Consider the following 21939-nt stretch of genomic DNA (forward strand, 5'->3'; position numbering starts at 1 on the left):
CACACTCTGATGTGACCAGATGGATTTGTTTTGACATCCTAAACCTTTGAGTGTTATGGGCTCAAACATCTCACCTTAGGGCTATGTCCAGGCAAGACTTTGCTTTATTTTATCTATTGCTTTTTTTGCCTTCCACATAATACATACAGAGCCCATATCGGCCATTTCCTGACATAAAGGCCTATAGGCACTCTTGCAACCCTTATTTGTAGAATGTATAGATGTGAATGGTTTCAAATGCCAATTCTTGAAAGTTTTACAAACTTTATTTTAAATATTCAGTTTGATTTATTTATGTATTAAAATATTGGAAAACCTGAGCTACAAATTCCCCTGTATAGATAAAGCTGGCCCATGATTTTTTTCGCTCACTGTCTTAAAGGGGACCTGTCACTTACCATAAATATGCAAATAGCCTCTTCAGACAGGAAGAGGACTAGAACGCTAGCGCCACCTATTAGAAGTAACAATCCTAAAAGTCAACATCGACCCTTTAACGAGCCTTGCAATATGACTTAGGATAAAAGCCAAACCAGAATCTCAATTTGCAGAGACAGTGTTTCGGGCTGTTGCCCTTCCTCATTGCAAAGCAAGAGATCTGATTTGGCTGTATGAGAGGCCTCTGACTGGGGTCTAAGGGGTAACATTTATCCTTGTGGAGAGTGACATGCCTGGGGAAGAAGACTTATAGGTTATGCAATGCTCCAGAGGCCTGGCATACAGCCAAATCAGATCTCATGCTTTGCACTGAGATGGGGCAACACCCCCGAAACAACATGCCTGCAAATTGAGATTCTCGTTTGTCTTTTATTTTAAGTCATATGGCAAGGGTTGTTAAAGGCTCAATATTGTCTTTTAATATTGCTACGTCCAGTAGGTGGCACTAGAGTTCCAGTGCTCTTTCTAAATTTCCCAGAGGTTTATTGCATGGCCTAGAAGTCTTTTAACCCTGCATGTTACTCTCCACAAGAAGAGACTATGCCATAAATATGTAATATGCCGCTGTTCTATTGAATCCGGCGAGGTTTTTCCTTTTGTTCCTGCACCTCTCCATTCCTGAGAAATGGCGATTTCTTCCCGGAGTGTAAATTTAGTATTTTTAGCTAAGTGGGCACTGTTCTCAATTCTTCTCTATAGGAGTTTTTTGAGGATCACGCCAAGTTGGCTCTAAAAGACTAGATTTACATCTGGGGAAGAAGAGGGAGTCATGTCTCAGGAACAGCGAGACACAGGAATAAAGAATGCCAGATTCATGAGAACAGCGGCATTTACACCATATTTTTTGCAAGTGACCGATCCTCCATAAAGGGAATGTGTCACCAGGTTTTTGCTATCCCATCCGAGAGCAGCGTGATTTAGGGGGCAGAGAACCTGATTCCAGCGATGTGATTAAGTCAACAAAGCAGGAGGGATTTTTTACATAACATATATAATTTTTTATCACATTCCCTGCTTGAAGACAATTTTCTCTTACAGTCACTTCTAGGAAGAGCCAATGAGCTTACTGCATTCATCAAAATCAGTAGGAAAAAAAAGTTGTAGGCAATAAGCTCCTAGGCGCCCTCTAGTGGTGTCTGCAGACAATCAGAATTGTGTTATTTCATTCTGTATCTCTGCAGGGGGTTTGTAGCTCTGAAAATCAGAACTTGGACTGTTCAAAGATTTCGGATAAAACATTATGGTATTGTAATGTACTTTGCTGGACTTTCTAGAGTGGATTTTGAACCAGATCTAAAAGTTTTGAAAGTTCATAGATGAATGTCTCTCTCCCGGAGAAGAGGGAAGCAGTTGATGACTTTTGAGCACAGCGTTTAGGGGGCCAACATTTTGATTTCCAATTAGTTTTAGTGTGAAAAAAAAGTTTAGGAAGTGTTTCAAAGAAGTGGAAACCCCAGAGAGTGGGGCAACCATTCAGCCGCTTGCACCATAGTATCCCATGGATGTTGCTGGGTTTAAAGAAAAAGGAAACTCAGAGCTGAGCCGACGGCTATCCCCAGTAATCTGTGTCAGCCGCATGAGGCCTGATTATAATCCATGTCAGACACTCCAAAGTTCTCAGAGCACTTTAGAATCTAAAATCGCTGTGAAGATCCCCGATTGCTGGGATCTAGTTTAACCCTAGTTTATAATATATATATATATATATATATATATATATATATATATATATATATATATATATATATATATATATATATATATATATATATATATATATATATATATATATAGTACCGTAATTGAAAGCTCTAGGAGGCGGCCAGTATCTTAGGCAATGAACAGTAAACTAAAGGAATTAAAAATTTCTCTGTTCTTGAAAATGAAGAGGCTCTTTAATAGGAGGCAGATTACAAAGCTGCTTGTTTTTACAAGCACTTTGCAATAATTATGCATGATGATGAGAATAACCTTTTAAACCCTCAAGCGAATTGTGATGCTTTTCCCACGGAGCCTGAATGCTGGTACCCATAGTCTCCATACTTCGGCATTATGAAATGTGTACATTGCTGTATGGTAGTGTCAGTGGTGCACCGCTAATAGCGGCAGACTATGCAGCTGTCACAAGACGCTCCCTCCTCCGTCATTCTCCCTGTGCGTCTGACGTCTCAGCGCAGGGGGAGCAATGACATCATTACATTGCGGCCACTGTGCCAAGCAGTGCAGACCACCCACTGCAAAGACTGAAGCAGCTGGGGAACGGGTAGAGGAGAGCATTTTTTTTTTTTAAATCAATGAGTACTTTGTAGGGCCCATCATACTATGTGGAGGGCTATTTATGGGGCCCATCATACTATGTGGAGGGCTATTTATGGGGCCCATCATACTATGTGGAGGGCTATTTATGGGGCCCATCATACTATGTAGAGGGCTACTTATGGGGCCCATCATACTATGTGGAGGGCTATTTATGGGGCCCATCATACTATGTGGAGGGCTACTTATGGGGCCCATCATACTATGTGGAGGGCTATTTATGGGGCCCATCATACTATGTGGAGGGCTATTTATGGGGCCCATCATACTATGTGGAGGGCTACTTATGGGGCCCATCATACTATGTGGAGGGCTACTTATGGGGCCCATCATACTATGTGGAGGGCTATTTATGGGGCCCATCATACTATGTGGAGGGCTACTTATGGGGCCCATCATACTATGTGGAGGGCTACTTATGGGGCCCATCATACTATGTGGAGGGCTATTTATGGGGCCCATCATACTATGTGGAGGGCTACTTATGGGGCCCATCATACTATGTGGAGGGCTACTTATGGGGCCCATCATACTATGTGGAGGGCTACTTATGGGGCCCATCATACTATGTGGAGGGCTACTTATGGGGCCCATCATACTATGTGGAGGGCTACTTATGGGGCCCATCATACTATGTGGAGGGCTATTTATGGGGCCCATCATACTATGTGGAGGGCTACTTATGGGGCCCATCATACTATGTGGAGGGCTATTTATGGGGCCCATCATACTATGTGGAGGGCTACTTATGGGGCCCATCATACTATGTGGAGGGCTACTTATGGGGCCCATCATACTATGTGGAGGGCTACTTATGGGGCCCATCATACTATGTGGAGGGCTACTTATGGGGCCCATCATACTATGTGGAGGGCTACTTATGGGGCCCATCATACTATGTGGAGGGCTACTTATGGGGCCCATCATACTATGTGGAGGGCTACTTATGGGGCCCATCATACTATGTGGAGGGCTACTTATGGGGCCCATCATACTATGTGGAGGGCTACTTATGGGGCCCATCATACTATGTGGAGGGCTACTTATGGGGCCCATCATACTATGTGGAGGGCTACTTATGGGGCCCATCATACTATGTGGAGGGCTATTTATGGGGCCCATCATACTATGTGGAGGGCTATTTATGGGGCCCATCATACTATGTGGAGGGCTACTTATGGGGCCCATCATACTATGTGGAGGGCTATTTATGGGGCCCATCATACTATGTGGAGGGCTATTTATGGGGCCCATCATACTATGTGGAGGGCTATTTATGGGGTCCATCATCCTATGTGGAGGGTATTTATGGGGCCCATCATCCTATGTGGAGGGCTATTTATGGGGCCACCATACTATGTGGAGAACTATTTGTGGGGCCACCATACTATGTGGAGAACTATTTGTGGGGCCACCATACTATGTGGAGAACTATTTGTGGGGCCACCATACTATGTGGAGAACTATTTGTGGGGCCACCATACTATGTGGAGGACTATTTGTGGGGCTTCATAGTGTGTGGAAAGTTGTACAGGGGCTATTAATACTATTTGGAGTGCTAGAGACCATTATAGTGTGTGGGAACACTAAGGGGCTTCAGTAGGGGCAAAATTACTTTGTAAGGTCTGCAAAATCGTAGTACTATTTATGCTCTTCTTTGCCCCAGCCAAATATATACATTTGTTTTTGGGGTGGGAAGGGGTAAAATAATTTGCATGGAGTGCAGATTTGCCATCACAGATGCTAATGAATGTGGGTTTGTAGTGGAAATGGTGTGGAAAATTTCAGTCCCATGCGATTGTACCCTAAATTTTATCCTTGCATAAGAAAGCTATGCAATAATCTCGACAAACTGGAACAGGTCACCTTCTCGAACCCTTGGCAATAAGCTGGCCGACGAGCTGGGTGCTGTAGAGCTACTATCAGAATTAGGGCACAGTTAGATGGCCATATTACTCACATTGCAAACCTTGGACTGGCCATCAGCTTTTCTTACCTGAACGTGACAGAATGTATTTCTATGCAGCTGTCAGGCTAAGGTCGGGATAGCCGACGGCCAGTCCGAGCATTGCAATGCGATCCTCCAGTGAGTAATACGGCCTTAGAAGAGGGTGGTCCAGGCTACTATACGATGCCTATCTTAAACAAATGCCTAGACAAACAGAAGCTAATCAGTGCTTTGTGAGTATATATCAATCTGAACTGGCTCCAAAACCCCAAGGTCCGTGTCATGCACTTCTAAACACCAAATAGCATCAATTCCCCTTCCTGTCTGCCTCCATCAGATTCCATGGATCCATGAACAAGCTTCGTCTTACAGGAGTCAGTGACCCAGATCGGAAACACAAGACCACCCGCCTCAACTTTCTAATTTAGCAGGGAAGCCTCAGAAGATGTATTTAGCATATACCCCAAAAAAAAAAACCTCTGCCTAAAGAGAAACGATTTCTAGAACAGATATTGAACACTACAGCCCATCCTGCCATGGAGACACGGACAACTACCAGACGTTACAATCTTATAGTTAGATCTTCAATAATTAAATTACTTATATTGCAAAAATGTAAAAATAACTTTATTAAAGTTATCTTTTTTTAACAATAACTGCAAGTCCCAGAAAGCCTTTGGATTAGAAGTAGCATTTGGAGACTTGCAGATCAGCAGCAGTTGGAGCACCGCAGGCGGCAGAAAACTTTTTTATTTCCTTTAAAGACTTACAATTAGGGATGAGCGGACCCGTTGAAGTTCGGGTTCCACTGAACTTTAGTCCAAAGTTTGGTTCGGGTACCAGAATCGCATAAAAATCAACTTTAGAGCTGAAAAATCTCTCCCTCTCCGCTTTGTAAAATGGATTTCCAGGAGAAGTCACAGTTCAGCACCAATACAAACCTCAAACTTTACAGTTCGGGTTCACTCATCTCTACTTACAATGTCTATAAAAGGTCCACGGCCAACTTATGTTTTTTGCAAAAACTTCTCATGTAGTTTCAGAAAGCATTTCAAGCCCTGTCAGGACCGCTCAGAGCATATGACCGTCATAGATGGGGGTTATTCCCTATGAGCCACAGCAGATCGCAACCGCTTTCCCATCTAGCAAACTCTGTGCTTCCATGTTGGCTCTATAATGACTTATCTTGGTAAATGACAATTGCAGTAGAACAAAACATACTTTCCAACTTTTATGTATTGTTTACCATTGAGATGGGGTCCGTGCCCCCGTTTTATTTTTTTTCACATAAACACAACCCCGTCTTTAGGTCACGTCTCATCCATACGTCCCTCAAGCTCCCTGACGTCTGGATGCCGGGACTTGGCATCACAATGCAGGAAACATTGGGAAAGTGCAGCCTTATTGGAAGTCTGCGCAGAGCCTGGAAGATTTGCCAACTTTTCTGCGTCCCCCCTAAACATTTTGGAAGCATACATATGGGATAAGATAATGTGACCGTACAGCAATACTTCCACCTAATATCAACCCTACAAACCAGCTCAATTTGTGGGGTGCAGGTTTTCTAGTAATGTTAAAAGAATGTTAATAAAACTTTTTTTTGGAGGGGAGGGGGGGCGGAAAGATATAAAATAATATTATATATATATATATATATTTTATTAATAATAATAATAATTAGAAAGAAAAAAATAAATAAATAAATAAAAATAAATCGGCTTTTCCTGAGAGTTTAAGGTATTTGCAATGAGCATAAAATCAGGAAGCAACTTTGATACAGAATGTAAACTAATCAGGGAACAGCAGGGAAGTCAGGCATCGGTAATTGTTGCATAATAATTACAGCAGATAGGAAGCAGCTAAGCCCCGCAGCAGTGCTGAGCAGGGAATATTCTGCCAACATGTGGGATCCATTACTGGCCATGTGTTTTCGTTCCCCCCAGCTCCACCCATTAGGAAGCATCAGACATCGTGTTTGTCTGCACTTCCGTCTCCCGCAGTTCAATTCATTGATTGATCTGTGATTATGGCAGTCTGGGGCATCTAGAATGGAGGGTGCACCCACATGTGCCAAAATCAGGTGTGGATTCAAGTGAAAGGGAAGTACATAGGAAAGATTCTACTTCTGCACCCTAAAATTATTCTATAAGACAGCAAGTGATCATTTGCAATTTACTGCGTATTAAAATTTGCAGCCGTTCTTGAGATAGTAACACTTTTCTCAAGTGTTGTCAGGCTTGTTGCCTAGGAGACCGACCACTGCTGCTGTCTAAAGCATTTAATCATTGCTATGAAGCTGGCCGATATTAGGAGGCAACAGCACACTCCAGTGATCCTGGCCAACTTCAAAACAAAACTCAATAGAAAAGAGCTGATTAGCACTGTGCAAGTTCTACGGTTTAGCAGCGGTGGTCGGTCTCCTGGGAAACTAGCTGTAAAAAAAAAAAAAAAAAAAAGTGTTAATATCTCAAGAACGGCTGAAAATTTTAATAAGCAGTAAATTGCAAAATAGCTTGCACTAATCTGACGATATCCATTTGCGACGATGGGTTTGGGAATAACATTTTAAAGATGCAAATTAGCTCTCCTCATGAAATTAGGAAACTCTCACATGAGTCAAAACAATGTAGACAACCTTCTACTCTAAATTGGCTCATTCTGCCAACCAGTACCCTGCTATGTATTCATACGAGTCAAAAATCCTGCAGATGGGGGTCTGGTTAAACCGATGCGAGTGCACATCCTTCTGTACAAGAGCTAATTTGTATAGTTTCTTCCCATGGAGTACTGCCTGCAAACAATGCTCCATACACCAGCCAGGATCAGGTCAAATAGCATGAACCTGGTGATAGATACCCTTTAAAAAGCCAAAAAAAAGTTAGGTAGGTGACCATTAATAGCAGAGGAACTGCACGAGAAAGGGAATGAAATTCCATCCTCTGGGTGGCAAAACACAGCACATAATGGGAGGTCTAGGTTGATCTTTGCTATGGGGCCCCCTTTCTCCTATGCATGCCATAGGCTGGACATGCTCTAAATTTCTAAATATGTTCCGCGTTGCGCTCAGAGCCTGAATTTTAACATCTACTTTGAGGGTTGATTGTTTTCCTTTCGTCCACGAATGAGGCAAAAAGGTTACTTGCTACCGGCTGATGGATTTGCTCCAGGCCTGCTTTAATAAGAATTTCATTTTATCTCAAGAAAGTAAACAGCATTACAATGTCCATTCATGGCAATACTGAGATATATGCAGAAAAACTAGGATTCCTGCAGCGACAGATTCTAAGGCTTTACTTTATAATCTTAATAGGCATGTATAAAACGGTCATGTATGATCAGGAGACCTGCGGCCATGTCCATGCCTTGCAGTCCAGACTTGGACCGTGATATACATGTATCTGAATTTGACCTAAAAGAGAACCTGACAGCAGGGAAAAAAATTGTCCAGTTTTTGTTTTAATTTTAATTCCACTGTTCCCCTGAATATAACGCTTTTTATTTTTTAAAAATCCGCCACACGGTTCAAGAGATATCGGCCTTTTTATTTAGTGCCGAGTTTTAAGGTCTCCCTAAGGGGGCGTGACTCACAGGATTCTCTTGGGGGCATGTCTTTAGACTACTCTGAAAAATTACCCCATGAGCCACACCCCCTGGTAAAGATCATAAAAATGAGTACTAAATAAAAATGTCCATATCTCTGGTCCCATATGGAGGATTTAAAAAAAAACAAAAAAAAAAAACCGCATACTCAAGAGGAGCAACAGGAATAAAAAAAGAGCAAAAACTGGCCACTTTTGACTTGGTGACAAGTCCCCTTTAAAGGCAGATTTTTAGCACAAAAAATGCTTTGGGGGAAAAAGGGAACATGGCCTTAATTAAAGTAACTAGATTTTTTTTTTTGTCAAATCAAGGTCTCAAATATTTGTTCATCCTTCTGTATGCTGATTTTATCCATGCATGCCATTTATGTTGAATTCACTGAACCAAAACCCAAAATTAAAATTTTCAAACAAAAAAAAAAAGTCCAGCACAAACTCACAGAGCAGGCGGCAAAGGAATAAAAAACACAAGAGTCCAAAATGAAATCCTCATGAGCTCATGCACTTTGGAGACGGCACGCGCTAAGTAAGTTAATTGTGTATAGGCGGCCTCCTATGGTCTGCTTTATGATGTATACATTTTACAGAATTACATCAACTAAAGCCTCAGATCTTTGCTATGAACATATTAAACAGACCTTTCTGGGACCAATTCCACTCGGAAATCCAATCCAGCTGAGAAGAGATCTGTATCTCCGTCCTACAAAGTGTTTTTCAGGTACCTGCATCTGTTTTAATAGACAACAGGACTCGACTGTTCTGAAGGGAATTATATTCTTGTCAAACTACATTCATTCTTCACCGATCTCCTCCTCCTCCCTCTCGGTAAAATGAACAAAACAGGTATTGTGACGGGAACAAGCATACACTTTGTCCAAATGTGCCTCCAGTCGGTGGAGAACCAGTATAAAGGGGCGGTGGTGTTGAGTTGCCATATTACACGATCGCTAATAATCATCTAATCTGCAACACTATGTAATACCGTAAGTCAAGCCCACCATACTAAAACCACCATAAATATGACAGGATCCGTGTCACTAAAGCTAATAAATCTAGCTAATCCCAAGTCAAGTAGGGATTTGAAGATGGGTAACTAAAAAAATGGCTCTGCAAGAATGAAATTCATTCATTTGGACAACATCTGCTTTGGGAGGAATCGTCTAGCCCCGTATACAATCCTTGGTTCTCCTGCGAGCTGTCGTGATGTGGCGGTATAAATGATACTCCAGTGACCAGGCCAGAACCCTCGTTTCCTGAATATGTTTAGCAGAGTTTTCATTATTGTGAGAACAAAGGGCTGTCTGTGCGGATACCCTGCAACACGGGACACAGATTGGGAGACAAATCCAGGATTTGCAACAAGTGAAAGGCTTCTATCCACATGAATAATTAGGTGCTGCTTCTTGGAACGGCAAACAATTGAAAATGACAAACACTTTCCCCATATTTCTTTCTAAAAAACATCATAAGAGTAATCTCAAGTTCTATAAAAAATAATGCAAAACTTCTTCTGGAGTGTAGGTTTAGAAGACTATACACATTACACTAAAGTTGTCCGAACTTGAAGATTTTGCTAAGAAGGGCTAGGTGTACACCAAATCTGTGTGGAGGTATGCACGCGCCGGTAGCAACGTCAGGATGGTTGCCTAGACATCAGTACACCATAAGGAACTTGCCCTGCTCACAAATTACAATCTATAAGGGAAAAGAGGGGACATAAAAAAAAGTGTTTTTATTGTGTGGCCAAGGAGTGATGATAAAAAGGACCAGATTCTGACGAAAGTGTAGAAGGGAAGAATGGAGAACAGTTCGAGATTAGCAAGGTGAGGCGATAGGCCTGCCTAAAGAGATGTTTTTTCAGAACACACTGTCTGGGGTAGAGGATTTCAGAGAACTGGCGCAGCACGAGAACAGTTATGGAGACAGAAGTTGGAGGTTCAGAATATGAGGCTGTTCTGCTAATAATCTAAGACAACAGAGACCATGGGTAGAGTGATAGAGATGAGGGAGGAGATGTAGGGCGGTGCCGCAATATGGAGAGTTTTGTGGGTGAGTATGAGAAGTTTATGTTGAATTATGTAGCAGATGGGCAACCAGTGCAATGACTGGCACAGGGTGGAGGCATCAGTGTAGCAGCAGAACAGAAATATGACCCTGGCTGTTGTATCGGAGATGGGAGAGTTTAGTGAGAGTTGCAGTAGTCAAGATAAAAATGAATCAGAGCAACAATAAAAGTTTTTGCAGCTTCAAAAGGTAAGAAAAAGTTGGGATTCTGGAGATGTTCTTGAGGTTTAGGTGACATGAGTGAGGGATTGGATATAGGGAGTGAAGTAAAGATTTGAGTCACATAAAACCCCAAGACATCTTTAAATATGTAGATGACATTACTTTGTATTTCAGGGGAAAAAAAGGGATCAGGCTAAACTCTGATTGGAATACAAACTAAGGCTGAATTCACACATTCTTGTTTGACATCCATGTACACCTATGCTTATGAGGCTTTTGAGTCAGGAGACCCGCGGTCAGTCTGACCATCGTAGTCTGTAAATGAACTGGGAAACAGGGATGTGTTAATCCAGCCTAAACTTGAGTTCAGATGCCCGTAAAACACGGTCCAAGTACAAACTGTGATGTACAGACCAGTAACAGGTCTCCTGACCCAAACTCAACTGTTTCATATAGATGTAGGCTGTTGAGTTTGAAATAGGAAACCCATCACCAGTCCAGACATCATGGTGGGTGTTCGGATCGTGCCATGGTCTGTGCAGGATCCTATAGAACAGATTCTACTGATAAATGCCGGAAAAAACTGCGGTGTATGCTGCTCTATTTTGTTTAGTAAAATGACAGACTAGGATGGAAAATTGATGGATCCAGTAAATGCCAATGGAGTCTGCTGGTGTGAATATGGAATGGATCTGGAGCCCACTTAATTTAGTTTTCCTGCTTTTATAGTAAGGCCAAATAATGGAATTAACAAACGCTGACTTAAATGGAGCCTTAAAAAGTCATTTCCATGAAAAACAAGACGAACCCTGGAAACTTGCAAGCAACAAGATGCAGAATCAGACGGGATACCAACGAAGAGATCTGAAGTCAATGGAAAGTTCAGAAATCAGCCAGGATCGCCAGAACACGTTTATTGATGGTATTCAATCTCTCAAATTTTTTAGAAAACCTTTAAGTTGGAACCTATTTAGTGAAAAAAATTGCTCACAAAAAAATGAATTTTCACCTAACATTTGTTATAAGTACGCTTGTAAGCAAGCCAAAACAAAGGATTGCGTGATACCTCCCCAGTCGGATACTAACTCGTAATTACAGATTTTGTGCAACTACAGTTCCTCAAAAGAAGAGTAACTGGCCTGTTAAACCCGGCATCAAACACGGGGGATGTCAGAACATGCCGGGAGATGCAGGTTATGATGTGGTCGCGCTGGGTTATCATAAGCTAACATTGTCATCCTGGCACGCACTGCTGAACAGTAAAAGAAAAGTTTTCCATATATTCCTGCAATCTTACGAAGGAAAATGCAAACAAATTGTACATCTCCTTTAAAAAAAATTTATAATAATAATTTTTATAGCGCCAACATATTCCGCAGCACTTTACAATTTTAGGAGGGCTTGAACAGACAAAAAGACATTACAGAATAAGCATAACTCCGATATTAAAAAGGAGTGAGGGCCCTGCTTGCAAGCTTAATTTATACAGATGCCACCAAAAAAAGAGGATTTAATAAAAATTATATCTTCTAAGTACGGTTATCAATACCATGGATGACAAGAAGAACAAACAAATCAATCTTGGAACAAATTAAGCCAGACATGTCACTCGAAGCAAGGATCACCAAGCCAAGTCTTGCCTACTTTGGACATAAATGAAGAGAGCAGTCACTGGAGAAGGACATCATTGTCGGAAGAATAGAAGGAACAAGGAGAAGAGGAAGACCAGCAACCCTTTGGCTTGATACTATCAAGATAATGGGGTAAAAGACCCTGGTGGATCTATCTAGGTTTGCACAAGATTGATCTTCCTACAGATCGTTCATCCATCAAGTCGCCATAGTTTGAGACTGACTGAATTCAGTTACAAAAAAAAAGACTTATGGCACATCCTTTGGATATGCCATGAAAAGTTTCAGATGGGACAACCCCTTTAAAATATGGAGATACATAGCTTAGTAAAATAGTTCATTCAGGCCAGGTGACCCAATCCTCTGGTAGCTTCGTCATGGATCCCGGCAGCTTTACTTCCGGCACTATCCTTGACAATGTCGGCTGTCTGTGTGCATGCCCAGAGTGAATGATTGAAGGGGCCTGGCTCAGTACTTCTTTCAGTAGACAAGCCAGCCTCAAATTTGTCTTTGCACCGGGTGACGCCAAGCTATTGATGTGTCCAAGATGGCAAAAACAAGGATTTGTGATATGGCTGTTGCAAGTTGGTCAGCACGATTACAGATGTGCAATAAACTTGGTTTAGAGTGCTTGTGAGTGCCGCCACGTGGTGACATATTCTGGGGTTATTTATTTTCTATAACATAGCACTGGGTAGAGAAGGCTACAATTTTTTCTCTTTTAGATTCATATGGAAAAAGACAGAAGATAAATCTCTGTGTACGGACATATTAAATCAAAAGAATAGCGGTGTACAGTAAGGCCATAAAGTAATCTATTGGAGGTCCATTATAGCGCCACTCAACCCATCGTATTAAGAAAGAATCTTCCTCTCCTTTGCTTCTTTAAAGGGGTTTTCCCCAGGCTTGAGTTAAATTTCTGCAATATCTATGACTTGATAGCATTATACACAAGGTCAGCATTAAATTACCAGATCAAGCGGGCAGCCAGGAGACCACCAGTATGCAGTTAGCGTTCCGGCTGTCACGTGCCGACTAGACTCTCATCCACGTTTCACAATATTCTATTGAGAGGATAATCTAGTTTGCAGGTGACAGCCGCAATGAAAATCGCATACTGGCGGTCTACTGACCACCTGCTCAGTCTGGCAATTGAGGAGAATCCTGACAGTGTGCACATTGCACACACATTCAGGATTCGTCAATCTAGGGAGGGGCAGAGACAGAGAGGGGGGGGGCAGAGAGAGGGGGGGCAGGGCACATGAAAATAAGCAACTTTGTAATGTATCTTATCAGAGAAATCTGCTTCTTTCTCCTCCTGGACTGACCATTCATTCTCAATTCAGGGTAAAATCTGTTTTCTGTGAATACAGATTTTCCATTACTGAGATAGGAAGTGACAGTTGTTTTTTATTTTTAAATGCTACGGAAGAGGCGGAGCCAGAGACCGACAAAGACATTCTGCTGCAAGTTCTCATTAACAGACAGTCGGTGCTCATAAAGTTCTATGGAGAACTCTAACTGTCATCTCCTATCTGAGTAATGGGAAACTTTGTATTCACTGAAGACACATTTTAGTTGTGAATTAAGAATTTTGAGAATGAAAAAAATCAGTCCAGGAGGAGAAACAAGAAAGGTCTTCTCTCCTTTTGGTTTCCATGTTTAATATAATGGAAAAATGTGATGCTATATTCCACAAACTATAGAATTAAAAAAAATAAATAAATTACTACATTTTGTCACAAATACTACTGTAAAATTGTCTATTAATAAAGTTTCCCTTTGCTTCTGAATATAGAAAACATATTGCATTATCCTCCTTAAACCCGTACTCTGATCACTGGCGTAAAGTCTTGCCAAACTCACTTTGCCTGCACTAATACTGGACATTTTTTGCAGACTGGAAGTATTAACCTGAATCTGGGATTAACTCTTCCTTTCCTGTTACAGTAGCTGAATATAGTGGAGATGCATCTCATAATTTACCATTTCCTAATAGTAAAAAAAAAAAAAAAAAAAAAAACAATAAAAAATTGTGCACTTGCACCAAATGATGGAAAAGTAGAAACTATCAAAAAACTGTGGCATAAAAGACCCTATTAATTATCTTGCTATCTGTAGGGACTCGGCTGAAATCGGACACTTTTGCCCCTGCTCCAGCAATCTGAATTGGAAAAAGCCCCCTCTCCGGGACTTGCCAGCGTCGGCTCCCAGAGTGATACAGCAGATGTCATCTAGCACAATAAATTCCTTTATTAGACATAAATCTGAGACGCCTTCTGGGGGTTGAAGCGTTTGGTTCATGCTGAAAAAATGTAATGGTATCTACAGATTGTCAATGCATAGTCCAGGCCAGGGGTCTTTGATCGCAGGCGAAAAAAAAAATTAAAGGAGTACCATATTTATCAGATAGGACATTTTTGGAAGGAACCCACCCGAGTACACTGGTATACCCTAAGGTGCATGCCTAATCTTAGGAAAAGCATTAAAAACGGGCTACCAATTTCACTCACACAAATGTTAATGTCTTGAAGGGGACATCTCAGAACTTGAGATGAGGGTATTGATCATGGGGGAAAATGGGGAGACGAAGAGTTATTTTCTTTGACCTCATGAACGAATGGACTCCATTGGCTGAAAACTAGAAACCCTAGATCAATCAAGTGCAGATATGCAACTTCATGCAAGAAAAATTCTAATGGCAATAGAAAACCAGGGAGCAGAAAAAAGCGCAATAGGGTCTTATCCGGTTGACAATTAGACATTTAAAAATGCTAACCTGGTCTGATTGTGTTCACAAATTGTTATGGCATAAAAATCCAGCTGCTGCAGGTCGTCAGGTTCTCAGTCCAAAGAAAATCACAGGAAGGAAAAATTGTGGATAATTCGCTAAGCTAGTTATCGAAATGGTAAATCTAGGTCCACACAAGTAGGTTTTTAATCGAGTCAACGCGTTTCGAAGCATTACCCACTTATTCATCAGGACAAAAATAAAAAAAACAAATTTTTTTTTTTGTCATAATGAAGTCTGTAATACTTTGAAACGCGTGGACAATAAAAATAAAACGCAAACCTACTTGTGTAGACCGGGATTTTCCAATTAGATTACCAGCAGTGCAGATTATCCACAATTCTACCTTGCTGGGATTCTAACGGGGATAACATTTTCCCATTCTGCCGATCCATCCTGGTCCCAGTGACCGGACCTTTATCGATCAACAAGTTATCACCTATCCTTTAAAGGCCAGATTCGCTCGTCCGTTATTCACACTCCGAGTACAGACAGCGATGTCTCCCGAGTTGGACTCAACAGCCTCATAGGCATAAATGAGGCTGCAGAGTTCGGGCTAGAAGACCTGTGGCCAGTCGGGACCTCAAAGTCCACACTCGAACTATGAATATCAAACATGTGAAACTGGCCTGATCAACCAGGGATAAAATGCCCGATTGGTTAAAAAATTATATATATATATATATATATATATATATATATATATATATATATATATATATATATATATATATATATATATATATATATATATATATATATATATATATATATATATTATATAGTACCATGCCCCATTAGGAACCATAATATGGAGGTATTCTTGTAGGAGGGAACAGCTCCGTAATAAGGAGGCACCAGACAACGGCACATGGGGTGCCCAAGTCTTTAAATTTGTATAAAGTACAAGCAACTTTAGATGTCTGATGAGTGACAACCACAATGGGCATTATGGTACTCACTTTTTGGCTCACCTGGCCGTCATCCATAATTAAGCAAAAAAAAAAAAAGAATGAAAATGCACAAACTTCACAATCATTACTTTTGACAAAAAAAATCCTTTACAGCTCAGATACCAATAAATCGTCCTGGCATTACTATAATACCCATCTGTTTCCCTTTGGCAATAGCTCACGTACTATATTAATTTCCCCTATAATTAGAAGCTACTTAGATCTACCTGGTGCTAAGCGTGATATTATGTCGGTGGAATGTGAAGAATCCCCGGTACGGAATAATAATATTAGAAAACATACAATAAAAAGTGCATTCTGTGGCAATGATTCATGCTTCTTAGATAACGGCTTTATTATGTGCACTACAATAACAGCGCATTTAAGGATTAGTAATCGGAGGGTACAGGGTGTATAGGAAGAGATGGGGAAAATGAGAAAGAAAAGAGAAATTATTTTACAGAAAGAATTAAGACGACCTGGGAGATTTGGAGGCCGGTTCTGTTCAGGAGGGAATGCGGCAGGATTTCTCTACTTGGCTGAAAGCGACCGAACTCCACATGACACTTCACGCTTTACAGTTTTCTCTTAAAAGGGGACAGAACGAAAAAAAAAAAAAGTTGAATGCCGTGATTATGGGGCTATTTGCTGAAATTTAAGCTCCGCTAACTTCACATTGATCTGGCCTTATGAATAAAAGATGGGCCCTTTGTGAGAAGCTCCTTTTCTGTACACCAGGGGACAACTTTTCACCTGTTAAGTCGGACGGTTTTACTTGAAGTTTCACGCTGACCTTTTATTGGAGTCAAAATAAAAATGATATGTGCCCCCCTCCCCATCCCAATTGTAAAAAAAAGAAAAAGAAAAAAATCAAATGGAAAAAAAAAAAGTTATACATTCACCGGCAAATCCAGGGTATCTGAATAGAAACTGTTACGTTTGCGTCTTTTCTTTCACACCATTTCAAAACATTCGGCTCACTGCTTCAATGCAGATGAAGAATTGTATAGAGCAAAAGCGCTCAGCCTTGAGGCCCTGTACGCCCAATAGCAAAAAAATATATTTATTGTTACCCTTTTCATGCCAGGAATTGGACGACGAGAAGTCTTGAATTTCTAAAATTATTGTCAATGCCAAGATGAAATGTATAGGAGGCGTGCTTTAAAATATGGGATAGATTGTGCTTCCCAATGTTGATTTCTCCCTAAAATCCGGGAATGGAGTGATTATGGATTATACACTGCTCAAAAAAATAAAGGGAACACACATACTTAATTCTGTCACTGGACTGTCATACAACTCCACCCCTCCCTTGTGTAATTTGTCATACAACTCCACCCTCCCCTACCCCCTTGTGTATGTTGTTTTATAGCAGTTGAGATTCAGTCCAGCTATTATACACTGCTCAAAAAAATAAAGGGAACATTCAAATAACACATCCTAGATCTGAATGAGTGAAATATTCTCATTGAATACTTTGTTCTGTACAAAGTTCAATGTGCTGACAACAAAATCACACAAAAATCATCAATGGAAATCACATTTATTAACCAATGGAGGCCTGGATTTGGAGTTACCCCCAAAATTAAAGTGGAAAAACACACTACAGGCTGATCCTACTGTGATGTAATGTCCTTAAAACAAGTCAAAATGAGGCTCAGTATTGTGTGTGGCCTCCACGTGCCTGTATGACCTCCCTACAACGCCTGGGCATGCTCCTGATGAGGTTGCGGATGGTCTCCTGTGGGATCTCCTCCCAGACCTGGACTAAAACATCCGCCAACTCCTGGACAGTCTGTGGTGCAACGTGACGTTGGTGGATGGAGCGAGACATGATGTCCCAGATGTGCGCAATCGGATTCAGGTCTGGGGAACGGGCGGGCCAGTCCATAGCTTCAATGCCTTTATCTTGCAGGAACTGCTGACACACTCCAGCCACATGAGGCCCTAGGTTCCTCCTAATGCAGGACAATGCCAGACCTCATGTGGCTGGAGTGTGTCAGCAGTTCCTGCAAGATGAAGGCATTGAAGCTATGGACTCACCCGCCCGTTCCCCAGACCTGAATTTGATTGAGCACATCTGGAACATCACGTCTCACTCCATCCACCAACGTCATGTTGCCCCACAGACCGTCCAGCAGTTGGCGGATGCTTTAGTCCAGGTCTGGGAGGAGATCCCACAGGAGACCATCCGCAACCTCATCAGGAGCATGCCCAGGCGTTGTAGGGAGGTCATACAGGCACGTGGAGGCCACACACAATACTGAGCCTCATTTTGACTTGTTTTAAGGACATTACATCAAAGTTGGATCAGCCTGTAGTGTGTTTTTCCACTTTAACTTTGGGGGTGACTCCAAATCCAGGCCTCCATTGGTTAATAAATTTGATTTCCATTGATGTTTTTTGTGTGATTTTGTTGTCAGCACATTCAACTTTGTACAGAACAAAGTATTCAATGAGAATATTTCACTCATTCAGATCTAGGATGTGTTATTTGAATGTTCCCTTTATTTTTTTGAGCAGTGTATAATAGCTGGACTGAATCTCAACTGCTATAAAACAACATACACAAGGGGGTAGGGGAGGGTGGAGTTGTATGACAAATTACACAAGGGAGGGGTGGAGTTGTATGACAGTCCAGTGACAGAATTAAGTATGTGTGTGCCTCCCAGTTTAAGGACCGATGTAAACCAGTCCATTACAGCTCCATAAGAACTTCAAATTATAATGGGACCAAACTAATTTCTAATTTTCATTTCATGTTGCACTTGATACAGTGTATGGAGAGCACCCCCATTAGTATGTATTCCCTGTTGGTGCTGGCAAAGGAATCAACATGTGGCATCATTTCCCAATTGGTACACATCCATCAAAAAAAAAAAAAAAAAAAGTCAGCCAAAATGGTCAATTTCAACGTCAGATGGATCAGTGATTGTTCATTTAGACAGACGACTGACCGACAGACTTTTTGTTATCGTTGAAAGCGCTAGTTGGTGTTTTTCGGCTGCAAAAGTTCAACAAGGTGAGGTTTTTCTTTCCGGGGATGAACTACCATCAATTGTTCACGTGCCCATTTTATCAAATACATGTGGTTTTATAGCTGCCATACACAATAGATGCATCAGCCAATTTCTGCGAGTCCAGTAGACTAGTTTGTATGGGGGTGGGGTGGGGTGGGGGGGGCTGAGATTCTATGACTTTTCCCAAATGGCAAATAGTTGACATAAGGATTACACATGCTGGATTTCAATACGACATTTTAGATTTTTGTCCTTACATTTTATTTATTTTTTCATAATTTAAATAGTATAAATGAAAATAAGCAATTTTGTAATATATCCTTATAATAACAACCCTTTTCTTTGTCCTCATTGGCTGATCGCTCTCCAAATTTTCAATTATTGAGTAAAATCTGTGTTCGGTGAAGACAGATTTTCCCATTACTGAGATAGGAGGTGACAGTTGGTGCTCATAACATTGTATGGAGAACTGTAACTGTCTTTTCAGCTATACTTGCAGCAAAATGTCAGTGTCTGCCTCCAGCTACTCCCCTCTCCATAGAATCTCAGAAGCACTAACACATCTCCTCTCTCAGTAACGGAAACATCTGCCTTCACTAAACACAGAATTTACAGCTTTTATCCTTGGATAGAGAGTGAAAGATCAGTCCAGGAGGAGAAGGAAGCAGATTTCTCTGATAATATATATTACAATGTTCTTATTTTCACGAGTACTATTGATTTACAAAAGTTATGGAAGTGGCTTATTCTTCTCCGCTGGTTGAAAGCTCTTGCATATATTGGTAAATCTACCCAATTAAAGTACTTCGTTCATGAGGATGGCAAAAATAATTGCTTTCTAAGGGCAATATATTCAATTATGGACTGTACCAATTTTTTTTACAAGAGTTGATATACATTGATTCGCAAGATCCGGTCCAGCGGCCACACTGGTCGTCAGGTGGGAGCCCTGAGAATGGCCTCTTAGCGCCCGATGTCCGCGGCTCTTCTTTTGATTAGCCATCCTGGCGCGACATCATCGTTGCGTCATGACACATGTGACGTCGTGCCAGGACGGCTAATCAAAAGAAACGCCACGGATGTTGGACGGTAGGAGGTGGTTCTCAGGGATCCCATCCAGCGGCCATGAATTACGACATGGCCGCTGGACTGGGTTGTGCGTATCGATCCGCACCCAGTTATTATTGTCCATCATTGGAAGGAACAGTCAAAAATCCTCCTAAAGAAAAGACATAACACAGAAGTGTTTATAAGCCATTTATGAAGTGCAGAGACGCGGCACGCTCGCTTATTTAAACTTTGTGCCATTTTTTTGAAGAGTTACAGCTCAGCCTGAAACTTAAAGAGTCTGATTTTTTTTATTTCTTTCCACCAGATGCGACCACTGTGCGGAGCATTAAAATAATAAAAAAATAATAATAATACATTTCTACATAACTTTGCCGTAATGGTTGTATAACACAAAACATATTTGGGAAAGCACGGCCCGCGCCTTACAGCCAACAAAGACCTTTATCTCCCGAATAAAAGAAAAGATTTCAAGTTCATTTTCTGCGTTGTAATCATTTAGAAGTAAAGACATAAAATCATTGCTCGGCATTATAGGCTTAGGCGGAGGTTGGGAACGATTACATATCCTGCTATTAGACGGAAGCAGGAGCGTACGGGACTACGAGGGCTTCCCTTACACCGGCCATATTATTGTCTAAGCCAATAGTGAAGAAAATAATTAGTGCAATACTCAGCCCCAACCATACCAAGTAAGGCCTATATGGGCACAAACGTAAGTTTTGATAAAAAGGCCCAATGTTTTGCCCGGGCAACGGGATATTCCCAAACATAGAAGTCCCAACAAGCCCTTAATGGCAACCTGTCAGGAGGAATTTCTACCCATAACTAAAAAGTATGACTGTATACCCGATTCGTAGAAATACCCCATTGAAGTTTCATTGGGGTGTGACAACGCACTTGACGCTCTCCGGCTCTCGGTCCTGCGTTTGATTGACAGGCTAGTCCAGCAGCTTATCTGCTGCCGCTCGCTGAGGTCTTGCGCACCGACACTGACCCCTGGAACTAATGGAGCCCACAAGAGATCTCTGCGAGCGGCGGCAGATGACGGGGACTGGACTGACCTGTCAATCAAACGCAGGGGGCAGGCACTGGGCTGGTAATAAGGAATGAGGGCTGGTTGAAAAGCTGGAAGTGCTTTAATACGCCCCAATGCACTTGTAGTTAATCTGCATAGAACTTCAATGGCGAATTCCTACGAAAAAAAGTATAATTTTACTCAAAATAACAGCACCTATACAGTCATAACTTTAGTTTTAAGTAGAAGTTCCTCCTGACAGAAGTTTCATGGAAACCGATTAGCCAAACATATGCAAAAAAAGAGAGTCGTTATGTTTGGCCTTGCATACTTATCGGTTAGGTTTGTTTCAATCGTAAAACATCCAAAAAAGAAAAAACATAATGGACAACAAAATCCTCTGGCACTGTTGCGAGATTTCGGTTTTAACTCAATGGATCCATCAGGATCTGTTACACAATAAATCGATAATAACTGCCACGGCTCTAGGCAGGAAAAATGGAAGCAATGGCTTCAAGAGGTTGTCTGGTCTAAAGTGACTATGTGACTGCAGACTTGTGAATCCTTATAGCACAAGCACTGCACACTGTGAGGATTTGCCGGAGTCAGCAACGGGAACAGTGACGGACGGGTCTACAAGTACGCGATATGAATACTCCCGGCCAGAACCCGACTAAACTGTTTCAGGCGCGCTCAATACAAGTGTATTCATCTCCAAGGAGAAGTAAAGAGGCTTAATCAGTCTCTAATACCATGGATGGCAGGAAGAACAAAGAAATCAATTTTGGAACAAATCAAGCCAGACATGTCACTCGAAGCAAGGATCACAAAGCTACGACTTGCCTACTTTGGACATATCATACAAAGAGAACAATCACTGGACATCATGGTTGAAAGAATAGAAGGAACAAGGCGAAGAGCAACATCAACA

General features: G+C 41.5%; 1 protein-coding gene across 2 annotated transcripts in view; it reads right to left on the reverse strand.

Annotated features, from left to right (window-relative positions):
• Positions 1–21939, reverse strand: part of IL17RD (interleukin 17 receptor D) — a 79579-nt gene that overhangs the window by 38515 nt on the left and 19125 nt on the right. Inside the window, exon 1 of one of the 2 annotated variants that reach the window (XM_073644612.1) lies at positions 8940–8960. The exons of the other annotated variant lie outside the window; for it this stretch is intronic. The gene's annotated coding sequence lies outside the window, so the exon portion shown is untranslated. Of the gene's footprint in view, positions 1–8939; positions 8961–21939 lie in introns of those variants that run through there. 2 annotated transcript variants of the gene reach the window in all.

Source organism: Phyllobates terribilis, unplaced genomic scaffold (assembly GCF_046119375.1).
Source record: "Phyllobates terribilis strain yellow unplaced genomic scaffold, ASM4611937v1 Scaffold_8__6_contigs__length_399053987, whole genome shotgun sequence".
Lineage (NCBI taxonomy): Eukaryota > Metazoa > Chordata > Amphibia > Anura > Dendrobatidae > Phyllobates > Phyllobates terribilis.